This window comes from Marmota monax, unplaced genomic scaffold (genome assembly GCF_021218885.2).
Source record: "Marmota monax isolate L192 unplaced genomic scaffold, Marmota_monax_Labrador192_F-V1.1 WCK01_AAM20220418_F8-fsc00072, whole genome shotgun sequence".
Taxonomy (NCBI): domain Eukaryota; kingdom Metazoa; phylum Chordata; class Mammalia; order Rodentia; family Sciuridae; genus Marmota; species Marmota monax.
Window position 1 is genome coordinate 7,562,501 of NW_026692356.1, and position 13,015 is coordinate 7,575,515.

The following is a 13,015-nucleotide window of genomic DNA, read 5'->3' on the forward strand; positions in this document are numbered from 1 at the left end:
AGGCTTGTGAAATATATAGTCTATGTCACATCTACTCATCTCTGCCAATGCAGCATCAAAGCAGCTGTAGACACCATGTAAATAAATGTACACAGTGAGGTTCCAATGAAATTTTATTAACAGAATCAGGCTGCTGGCCAGGCACAGTCTGCTGACCTCTGGTTTACTCCACAGCAAAACAAGGAAGATGTATGTCAGAATTTTGCTTGTCAATTATGTAAACTGTTTCTTTGTTTAAATGTGTAACAGTTTTAAATTACTGGAAGAATATGCTATCATTTTTGATACTACTTACAATGAAGTAACTAAAGAAGTTTAACACACATTTTCAACATTACTTTCTTAAATCTAGAAAATCAACAAAACAATAAATCAAGCCATTTGATTTTAATATAATTTATTTGATTATAAGTTCATATGATTTAATTTTTTAATATGGGCTATGTTTCACTACCAGTGCACAAACTTCTTGCATATTTAACAATATTTAGCAGTCAGCTCTCACAAGTGGAGCTAGCTCCAGCAAGCCACTGGATGTTAAAGATGGGACAATCCAAACATCAATGGATAGGTGTCACTGGACCAGCAGTCATCAAATTTGTTTAAACCAATGGCTCATAACAATACTTTAAAAAATACACAAGTAATTGGTCACTATTAGACAAAGCTACAAAGCCAACTCATTATTGTAAAAATTGCTGAATGAGAGGGAAAGAGAAAAATCAACCACTCCCATTGTGTGGATACTACTATTTGGATCCTAATTCAAACAAACAGTAAAAAATAAGCCGATAAACATTTATGATATTTCTGAGAAAAGCAAAAATTTGAAAAAGGTCTTATTATCTCATGATATTCATGGATTATTAATTAAAGGTAGGATAACACTATTGTAATAGTGACAAAAATAGTTTATGATCTTTCAGAGACATATACATTTATGATGAAATAATATGATATTGGAGAGTTCCTTCAAGATAGTAGGAAAGAAGCAGCAGTAAATGGGAGTCTAGATGAAATAAAACTGACCATGAGCAGGTATTCTTGAAGCTGGGTGACAGACATGAACATTAATTATTCTAATTCATTTACTTTTGTGTGTTGAACTTTTTCTATAATAGAAAATGCTCTGAAATATTAAAATGCTTCTATCCATCTTACTGACAGTAAAAGTCAAATTCCTACTGCAGGCCTCCAGTAAGGATCTCTGATATATCTCCTGACCCCTCCTCTAACACTGCCTTCACCACCATCCTGCTCCAGTCACACTGACCCCAAGCAGTCCCGCAAACTCCCCCGCCACGTGCTCTCCTATGGGCCTTGCACTGGCCATCTACCTGCTTTAAGTGCTTTCCCCAGGCATCCTACTCTTATCTCCTTTAAGTCTGCTCAAATGTCCTTTTCACAATATTTCTCTGACCATCATATTTTTAATTGTCTTTCTTCCCCACATCCAGCATTTTCATTTCCCCATATAAGGCTCTACATTTTTTTCATAGCACTTATGCCCTTTCAAAAACACTAGGTGAGAGTGGGCGGGTGCTCTTGGAGTGCTGCACAGTGTTGGTGAAGAGCTATTGTTCTACCTGATCCAGTTAAGGAAAGTTTTACCAAAGGGAGTGAACAGAATATATGTGAAACATTTTGACATAGGATCTGAAGGTTGTACATTTTTATGAATCGAATCCTTGGCCTCACAGATGCCAATCCAATGCTGCATCACTGAGCTACATCTCCAGCCCTACACTGTATCCCTTTAAGGTCATCAGTTTTCCCCATCATTTGTTATGGTGGCATTCTTAAATCTCTACACTGTAAAGGAATGATTAATCCATTAGGTCGGTGGCTGCTTTCTTAAAGAAAGTCATAAAACTTAAGTGCAAATGGGCTAATCTGTGATAGAGCTATAAGCTATGAATTCTTCTTATCCCCTGAGCTAAGGTGCAGAGGTTTAAACAAGACTTTAAGTAACATCCACCAACAAGCCAGGCCAGTGAAACCTACATCTAGTCTGTGTGCATGGACTTGGAGAGCTATCTACTTTCATACTTCATATTTAGACCTGAGCTCTAGGGAGGCAGGTTTATGAAGGGAGTGTTACCTTGTGCACCACCTTTACTCTCAGCTCAATGGAATTTGTGACCACCCTGGCAGACCTCCAAGGGGAGTGCAGTTGTCCCATCTGTCTGGATTACTTGAAAGACCCAGTGACTATTAACTGTGGGCATAACTTCTGTTTTGACTGCCTCAATCTGTCCTGGAAGGATCTAAAGGATTCCTTTCCCTGTCCTGTCTGCCAATTTTGGTTTCCACAAAGCAAGTTCAGGAGGAAGCCCCAGCTCTGTAATTGGACTGAAATTGCTAAACTATTCCAGATCAGAAAAAGCAAGAGGAAGAGACAAGAAAATGCTATATGTGAGAAACATAATCAATTTCTGACCCTTTTCTGCATGAAGGATCTATAGATTTTATGTACCCAGTGCAGTTTCTCTGCTGAACATCACAGGCACTACATTTGTCCCATTAAGAAAGCTGCCACCTACCACAGGAGAATTCTAGAATCTAGCATTCAGCCATTGAAGAATAATGTGAAACAAGTTGAAAAAGTGCTAATTCTGAAAGGCAGGAAATCCCTTGAGCTGAGAAAAAGGGTAGAATATAGAAAAGAAGAAATAAATTCTGAATTTGAGCAAATTAGATTGTTTTTACAGAATGAGCAAGAGGCTCTGCTTAAGCAGATACAAGAAGAAGAGATGAACATTTCATCAAAACTAAATGAAAACCTTGTAACTTTTTCAGGTCATGTTTCCACATTAAAAAACACTTAATGAAGGAAATAGAGAGCAAGTGTGTGCAGTCAGACCTGGCATTACTGAAGCATGTTAAGAGTATACACCAAAGGTATCGAAACCTAAAATTCCCTGAACTTTCTTCATGTGGGTTAAAGAAATATGGTTTTCATCTTCCTCCACAGTATTCTGGCTTGGAGAGAATCATACAGCAATTTCCAATAGATGTAAGTTTAGATCTTGACACAGCTTATTGTCTCTGAGGATAGAAAAAGGGTAAAATATGGAAGAACAAAACAAAGTGTTTGTTATAACCCAAGAAGATTTTATCTCTATCCTGCTGTCCTGGGTTCTAAGACGTTTAATTCTGGTACACATTACTAAGAGGTAGACGTAGGGAACAAACCTCAGTGGACATTGGGTATGTGTCAAAACTGTCTTCCTAGGAAATGGAGGAATCGGCCATCAGTCCTAAATGGCTTCTGGGCATTGGGGCAATATTTTGAGAGTGGTTATGTTGTGTTTGGTCCTAAAAAAACCCCGCTTCTGCCAAGTACCAAAATTCAGTAAGATTGGCATTTTTTTTTGGGGGGGGGGGGACGGAGGATTGAATTGGGTAAGATTTCCTTTTATAATGTGGATGACAGGTCTCTCCTGTAGAGTTTCAATGATTCTTCTACCAAAACCAAGTGGCCTTACTTCTATGTTGGAACAGATTCTGAACCTCTTAAAATCTTACCAGTGGATGATGAAAGATAAAGAACCTGGTAAATTATTATTTTTAGTTTTTAGGGCTAATAGTAAATTTAATCCCATTTCTAGAATCTTTTTGAGCTTTACTACTGAAAACCAGAATAGATTTTTTCTTCCTTATTTTCAGCAACTATAAAAAACAAGATAGTAATACAATTTCATAGATGTTCTGAATAGCAGTTGTCAAGTTCCTTGAATTCTAGTTTTAAATATTTGAGAATTAATATGTACAATAAAATATTTTGTTTTAAAAAAAACACCATGCAATTTATTTGTTGTTTATTATTTCCTGTCTGTTCCACCCCCTAAAGTGTAAACATAGCAGAGATTTTTGTCTATCTTGTTCACACATATATGTTCTGTGTTCACACCAGTGCTTGGTTCATACAAACAGAAAACAATAAATCTGTGCTAAGTTAACTGAACAAACAAGTAATAGATACCATTTATTTTGCTATTATAATGAAATATCTGACAGAGGCTAACTGTATAAAGAAAAGCAGTTTATTTAGCTCACAATACTAGAGGTTCAAAGTCCAAGATTTGGTGGAGAGTGGAGGTAGGGGCATTGGTTCAGCCTCTAGTGAGATCCTTAATGGCATCTGGTATCACAAGGGTGGGAGCATGTGTGGGAGGAAGAGATTACATCTTGAAACAGGAAGCCAGAGAGAGATTCAGTGGCCAGGCTCACTCATAACAACTCACTCTCACAAGAGCTCAGGAGTCCCATGAGAGGTACCTTGATCCCTTTTGAGGGCAGTGACCCCAATGACCTAAGGACCTCCCACTAGGCCTCATCTCCAAAAGTCTCACCAACTCCCACATCACCACAGTGGAACCAACTTCCAACACATGAACCTTTATGGGACGTATTCAAAACATACCCTAATCATAGAATATCATAAAAAAAAAATGTGCAAACTACCATAACAACATAGGACATTAAAACTAACTTAGAAGTCTGGGGAAATTAGAAAACAAATCTAAAACCCTAGAGATAAATTTGTTTTCAATACTAGAATATGTATTGCAAGGCTGATATTTTACATAGTATTAGTGTTTAACTTTATATATGGTATGGATTTTTCCTACTACGTAAGATTTCCCCAAATTGATAGCATGAATTATCCCATCAATCCCAGAATAAACTGAATGCAACACTTTCTCAATTATAAGAGATCAATGAAAAAGAGTAGTAACTGTCCAATTTATTTCTTAATTAAAATGTAGTAAAGATTTAATCTATAGGTACATCAGTGAAAATAGAAACTACCACTAACTTTCACAGATGTTGGCTGAGCAATTTACTATGGCCCGAAGAGAGACAGAATATATCAGAAATTGGAGATCCACATTTGAAAAAAAAGTCTATAGTTTGCCACTCAATGGATTTTGACCATTTTTAATAAATAACATGCTCTCCTCCATTTTTATACAAGAAATTTACATAAACCCCCAATAATTGTTAAATTTTGGTATATGCTAATTTGCAAAATACATAGCAACAGCAAAAAGTAATGAACTAAGCAATACTGAATGAAACTGTATTTTATGAACCACAACTGTTGTATACATTTAAAACATAGTTATGTGTATATGTTTTTTTAAAACATGGTCTACAGACATTCTATGAAATAACCCTAATCTTTTAAAACATCCAAGGCCTATCTATAGGATTAAACAAGTGGCATAATGTAGCCCAACTTTCCTTTCTGGATCATTAAATCTTCAGGATATTGCCTTGTTAACGGGATTTCACTTTCCCTGAATTACTAAAATTTAACCTTAAAAGTTATCATCCAGCTGAGCAAGGTGGTCTGTGCCTAGAGTCTCAGCCGAGTATTTGAGACCAGCCTGGGGTATGCAGTGAGACTCCATCTCAATCAATTAATCAATGAATCAATCCCCCCTCATCTTATTTTGCTAATCTATAAAATAAAGATGATAACAGCAGTTACTTTCTGTGGTTATTATGAAGATTAAATCAGCTAATATGTGCAAAGCCCTTAGATCAGGATGTGGTTCCTAGGCTGTTGTAGGTACTAAGGGGCTTTTTAACTAAAAGTTTTTAACTAAAAGTTTCATCAAATACAGAATTTTGCCTCTGATCCCTCAAAGTATGATCTAAATTCACCAGATTTTATTTCCTTTTGTTACCAAAACTTAGAAAGACAAAGTTGAAAAAGGAAAATATCAAAACAATCTCGCCATAAAACATCTGTAAAAACATGCAACGTTTGTCAAACTCTAAACAAATGTTTACTAACAGGCTGCACTGCTACAACAGGTTAAATACCACTCTTCAAGGCTTGACAAACCTGCAGTATTTACAAATAGAGTTATAGATACGTAAAGGAACAATTTTATGCCACTCACTTCATTTTTCCAAAGCACTTTTCTTAATAGTACATAAACAGTTCTAGCTATCCTCTCCTTCCCAACAAAGTCAGCTTTAATAAAAACTAATGCACTAATTATTTCATTTGAAGTTGAACCTTAAGAAATCCTTTAAATGCAAAACTAAGTCTATCCCTGTTTCATATTTAATTTGCAATAGGATATCTGGCAGCTGTCAAGGGAACTGGAAAGGGCTGTTAGCTGATGACTGGATGCCTGCTGAGATGGGCTCCACACACAGGTAATACTCAATTGTAGACAAAATCTTCTGACCTACCTCTCACTCTCCTTTAAAGTTAATCTGAACACAGTGTACATGAAAGGAAATGAAAAATGAGTTTTTCTCCTTTACCATGGCACTGGGACTTCCTGAGTTTTTCATTCCACTGCTGATTGGTCCACAACTACTATTTTCTTCTAACTATTCCCAATTGTATCTGTCAGCCACAATTAGGGCTGTACACTCAACGAAGGTGTTAAAATGTAATAATGCCATTAGATCTGACAAATATTTTTTTTTACCTTAACACTCAGTATATCAGGAAGAATTGCCATTACCATTTAACAAATAACAATGAAATCTTTATATTTTAAAGTCATTTTATGTGTAATTTATAGAAATATGTACAAAAAAGTGAAGACAATTTTATTAGAAATTTAAATACGAATTTAAATATACCAAATCCTTTATATCATGTAAATCTTAGTATTTTAAAATACTATCATATATCCTTCCAAAAGAGAAATGATTTAGGTTCTTATCACAAACTTATTACTACATGATGAAGACTTTCCTAGTAAATGACTGACTACATGAGACTGATACTTCTTCTTTGCTTTTAGAATATATCAATTCTTAAATTAAAATTTAAAAAAAATCATCTGAAGATCCACAGTGTAGAATTTCACTTATATGATCAATTTCTTCTCTGTCATCTTATCATTAAATGTTAGAATCTTTGCATTTATTTGACTTTTTAAACAACACTGAGCATGTCAATTTTTCTCTTTTCCAATAGTGCCAAAAGAACTAACATTTAACATAAAACTAAAATTTAAAATTCTAAAACTTTCAATTGTATTCAAGTGAAAACTAAAAGCAGACTAAAAAGATGATATTCTGATCCTTTTTAAAATATTCTGAGCCCCAAAATAATAAAAATGAAGGATAATAATTTATATCACTATTGAATCATCTTTCTCTGGACAATTTAACCATTTTTTCAATTTCTTACCATTTTAGTTTTTTAAGCATAACTGGGACTAATCATTGAACAATAAAACAATTCTATGATGGTAAAATAGCCAAATATTTTAAGATGCAGGAAAATACGTTTTCTCAAATCCAATTATATATTAGGCTAATACCTAATATCATAGGCCTAGTGGACATATGGTAATGAAGAGACAAAATGAGTTTTATTCAGTATTCTTTTTTAGAGAGAGAGAGAGAGAGAGAGAAAGAGAGAATTTTTTTTAATATTTATTTTTTAGTTTTTGGCGGATACAACATCTTTGTATGTGGTGCTGAGGATCAAACCCGGGCCGCACACATTCCAGGTGAGCGCACTACTGCTTGAGCCATATCCCCAGCCCTTTTTCAGTATTTTAAATAGTAAACTTATCTCTTTTGATAGCTTCCAAGGAAGAATAAAAATGATGAAATGCTAATATTTCAAATAGTCAAAAAAAAAAAAAAAATTAGAGTCAATGGATCCTAACAGTGTATCAAGGGTTAAAAACACTTTTTCTCAAATTATGTTAAATGTTAGTGCCAAAAGAACTAAAAGTAAAAAATGGGAATAGAACATCTATTAAATTAGATACATTATTTCAAGAGCAAAGATGGAATAAAATAGGTATTCTATATTACTAATGGTAACATAATAAAGTACTTTAAAAAAAGAATTTACCAAAAATTACTTTTTAAAACATCATACTTTTAAACGCAGTATTCAAACTTTTTCAATAAATCATAAGAATTCACAATATTGTGAATGATATGTGAATAAAAATACTTACTGTATTGGTACTTGAATAAATTAAAAATTAGAGGAGATCTAAATATTTAATACTTAGGGATAGCCTACCATAAAGTCATTTGAAATGATGATTATAAAAATTATATAGCAACATGGAATAAATTCTTCACCTCAGATGAGATCTCTCAGTTTTTAAATCAAAATGGCTAGCCAGGTGCAGTGGTGCACACCTGTAATCCCAGCTACTAGGGAAGTTGAGGTAGAACAACTGTTTGAGCCCCAAGTTCAAGACCAGCCTGAACAACATAGAACCCGTCTCAAAAAAAAAAAAAAAAAAAAATTAACAGCTTACTCCTATAAGTATACATTCATAGATATCCACTTAGCATTCTGATAAAGATATCTAACAAATTTGGATAACTTCATAATGCCAATCTCACGAATGTATTCTTGCTTCTGCATACCCTACCATAACTAAGAGAAATACCTAAACCAAATCATTTCTGTTCATTTGATACATTTCCTGTTTACCCCTAAACTTAATTCTGTCTAGCAAAAAGAAATGAGTTAATGGCTAGAATATAGTGAGTTAATCAAATGAAACAGTACATAAAATTATATACTGTAATTATTCTATGCTACAATAGGCACTGAGCACACACATGCACATACACATATACAAACACAAAGACTTAGAGGACTACATCAAAATAGTATCAGAGGTTATATTCCACTGGGAATATTTTTGTAGTTCCCACATTTCAAGTACAAACTTTAAAATAAAAACAACCCTCCAAATGTTTAATCTAAGCTAGTAAAAAAATTATACTTTGAAATTAATTCCAGCGGGATTTCTAGGATACCAGTATAATCACACATTCATTATGGCATTGTAAACTGATACAATTCTTTTGGAAAGCAATGTGTAATATGTGTCAAAAAACATAAATGTGTTTATACTCTGACCTAAAAACTCCTGGGAATTTATCATAAGGAAATAATATAAAAGAAAAACAGGCACAAGGATATTTGATGATGCTATACTACTTTAAAATAATAAAAAATGCTAACAATAAGAGAAGAGCTTAGTAAATTATGGTATATTCTTTTTTTAAAAAAATAGGAAATAAAAATACACAGGAACTGGGAAACACCATTAACAAATATGGTTTTTGATAAAGAACATAATGTGAATACAAAGAACAAAACTACAAATTGGATTAATTAGTTTGACTAGCCAAATATTCTATTCATACCAGAAAAAGCGATAGGATACACTAAAATTAAGAAAAGCTGCTGTGTTAGAATGAGGGAACTGTGTTAATTTCTAAAGTATCTTCTGATGTTGAAAATCAAAACATGAAAGCAAAGTAGATAATACTGGATAATAATTTCAAATTTTGAAAAGAACATCTAGAATTTCAGAAAGGATGATATAAGGCCTTTGCTGAAAGGAATTCTGTTCTACATATAAAAGTCTCCTTAAGGCAAATAAATATTAAGCATGTTCATATGTAATCATCCTAAGGAAGTTCCAAAAAAGCGAATTATAGACAAAATTGTCATTACCCTTTCTAAAACTAGCCATGATTCATTTTTAAGTTGTATGTTTTTTCTCAAAAAATTGAAAACATTCTTTGGCATTTAATTGGATATTCACTAACACTTAACAAAGGAAAGAGTGCCACCTACTGAATTATAATCCCTTTTCATATAAAAAAGAAATTGATTTTCTTATTCATACTACAGAATTTTAAGTTTCCACCAAGAGTAAAGTAGATGATAATAAAATATTACTAACAACAGAAGAGTGCATTTAAATGTTACATTCTGAGTACATAACACTTAACAGAAATAAATTATAAATTGAAACTAAATCTGACATTATATAAGAAAAATGATCAATTCATGTATGTTAATTGTGCACATGGCACTGTAATAAGCACAAAATATCAGCAATTAATTAACACTGAAACATAACTTTATCACAGTATTCACAGTAAAAAAGAGATGGTAGAGGGAAAGGGGAGGTGAGAAAGGTAGCAGGACAGGGGAAGAGAGAAGCTTTACTTTTTTCCTGTGGTAAAATGAGATGCAAATAAATAACTACATTTAAGTATTATTTAAAATTTAAAATATTAAATATGTATAAGACTTCAAAAAAAATCTTACTAAAGCATACCAATAAAATTCAAGTACAGCATCAAGAAACAATGAAGGCAAATATAGAACTGAAAGGATAATTCGTAAAGATCCACATATATCTTCATTTTATTTTTTTCGCAGCTAATCCCTTTTCCAAGACTGAATTGTATTGTGGGAAATAGTTTCTGTGGGAAACAGAGGAAAACCCCCTTAAACAGAATGTGGGAAAATCCCATCAACAGGAACAGCCAAGTCCTACTATGTGCCACAGCACTTCACACAGCACACAGGATGCCCAGCCTAGAATGAACCAGGGTAGACAATAGTACAGGTCTGAGATATTTATTGTATTGTGTTTTTCCAAAACACATGGTATGTCAACCATTAAACTTAGTACTGAAACTTTCAGGAACAAATTGTAAATGTAAGGCTTTCCTCAGAAGATCATATCTAAGACCTATAATAATAGGCTACATTTATATCTCATTCAATTATAACAACAATTCCAGGGAGGTAATAATTCCCATTTTACAAATGAGGAAAATGGCACTTGATACAGGAAATAACAGACATACGATATTTGGGGTAGAGTTAAAAAATGACTTTAGGGCTGGGGTTGTGGCTCAGTGGTAGGGAGCTTGCCTCACATGCCTGAGGCACTGGCTTCGATCCTCAGCACCACATAAAAAAAATAGATAAAATAAAATTATTGTGTCCATCTACAACTAAATTTTTTAAAAGACTTTAAACTGTCACACATCAATGAAATGTAAAGTTATACATCTTTAGTAGTCAAACATATGACAATGGTGGATGTTATGCATCACTGTACAGATGTTAGTGATTTAACTTAAAGCCCTAATCCAAAAAACTAAGGATTGTTTAATCTTTTGTAACAAAACTTATTTTAGGTTTTTAGCAATTTATGTTCAAAAAGTCCAAAGATGAGCTAGTGAGTCTCTGTCTCCAGCCTGAGGCACGGTGCCTGGTACAAGGAGGCGCTTATTCACTACCCAGACCATCGCCCACTTGCTGTAAATCAAGTGCACCTGTTGCCCTTCACAAGCAACCAAGTGCACTCTGGGTCTCAGGTTCTAGTCTCATTAGGTAGTCTTGAATTCTACCTGATTCCTATTTTTATTTATTTACTTATTTTTATGTGGTGCTGAGGATTGAACCCAGTGCCTCACACATGCTAGGCAAGTGCTCAAGAGCTTCAACCCCAGCCCTGATTCCTATTTTTAAAAAATAAATAAAATGTTGCTACAGCACTCCCTGAGGGATATGAGTTCCACTGTAAATTCTGACTCCAGATCTGACCAATCTGCTTAAGATCTGGATGTTTAGATTCTGGTTACCCACACAGTCTCTCCAGCTTGAACCTTGGCTCCTCTTGGTATCACCTCTACAACTCCTCCATCACCAAATCCTGTCCATTAAATGCTTCCTCCATACACTCCTTTCTATGAGCTGTAACAAATCAAGTCTTTCAGTGGCATCTCCTCCCTGAAGTCCATCCTTGTAACTGCCACTAGAATTTACTAAGGGAATCATCTCCACCCCCATACTTAAAAAACAAACAAAAAAAATTGATTTCACCACTCTTTATAGCATACTATATTAGAAACTTCTGATATTTATAGTTTGGCTGCCTACTCTACTTTCCCTTCAATAGCCCAAATTATAATTTAAAATAATATATAAACAATAGTCTGATCTTTTCTGAAGAGGCTTGTAGACATTAGGAAAGCTGAAATGAGATAAAGGGAAAATATCCATGTAAAAGTAGTAGAGGAAAACAAGAGATTAAAAATGTCACCAAGTGAGCTACCACACTTTTGAACATTACACAAAAAACAACAGAAGAGGGAGCACTGCAAAATTAGAAAGACTAACTTGAACTTCATTCCAAACTTCAAGAAAAATCAGAGTCCTCAGCTCAATGATGGTTCAACTTATAATTTTTTGACTTATTATGGTGAGAAAGTGATACAAATTCAGTAGAAATTGTACTTCAAATTTTAACTGTTCCATTTTGATAAATGGTATAATACTCCCTCGAGTGCTGCACAGGGACAGCAAGGCACAGCTTTTGGTCTGCCACTAGATCACAAGGAGAACATAACCAATGCTTTACAGTGTAGTGTGTGCTAAGCTAGGATAGTTGGCACATGAGCTGTGCTAAATGCATTTTCAACTTACAAGGAGGTTATCGGGACATGGCCCCACTGCAAATCAAGGAGCTCTAAAGTCACACAGCAATTTTTTTTTTTTTCCACACAGCAATTTCCATAAGGAAAAGGAGATTAAATACCAAAATAACATCCCTGCAGACAATGAAACTAAAAAATAGAAACTCATTCTCTAAAAACAAATGAACACTGTAATACTGTGCCATAGTTTAGATGTGGTTTGTCCCCCAAGGGCTCATGTATTGAAAACTTGGTCCCCAGTGTTGTTATGTTAGGCCACAGGGACTAGCGGGAGGTCATTTGAGGCACTGCTCTGGGAAGAAATTAATGTACTTCTTATGGGACACTGGATGGTTGTTATAAAATAAATAAAGTGGACCCATCCCCACTCTCTGGATTCCTGTCTGGCCATGTGTTCTCTCTCTTTCATAGGCACTCTCACTATGATGTCATCTACCACAAGGCCCTCATCAGAGGACAAATCAATGGAACTGAATCTTGGACTTGCAGCCTTCAAAACCATGAACTAAATAAACCTCTTCCTTTATAAAGTACTTAGCCTCAGGCATTTTATTACAGCAATAGAAAATGTGCTAATGTAGTAATATATTCTACTTTCAAATGATCTAAAAGACATAAGAGTATACAAATCACAATTAGAAAAAAACTCAGAAATAAGGTGATAGAACTCAAGAAGCAGCTATATCTAACAATGTATTTACAGAATTTTGGAAAATTGGGGTAATAGGAGAGCATA

At 34.3% G+C, this 13,015-nt stretch overlaps 1 protein-coding gene and 1 pseudogene across 1 annotated transcript in view; one reads left to right on the forward strand and one right to left on the reverse strand.

Moving 5' to 3' along the window:
- Taf3 (TATA-box binding protein associated factor 3) overlaps nt 1-13,015 on the reverse strand; it is a 167,575-nt gene that overhangs the window by 137,526 nt on the left and 17,034 nt on the right. The window lies entirely within an intron of this gene.
- Nucleotides 2,130-3,548, forward strand: LOC124091329 (tripartite motif-containing protein 60-like; annotated as a pseudogene).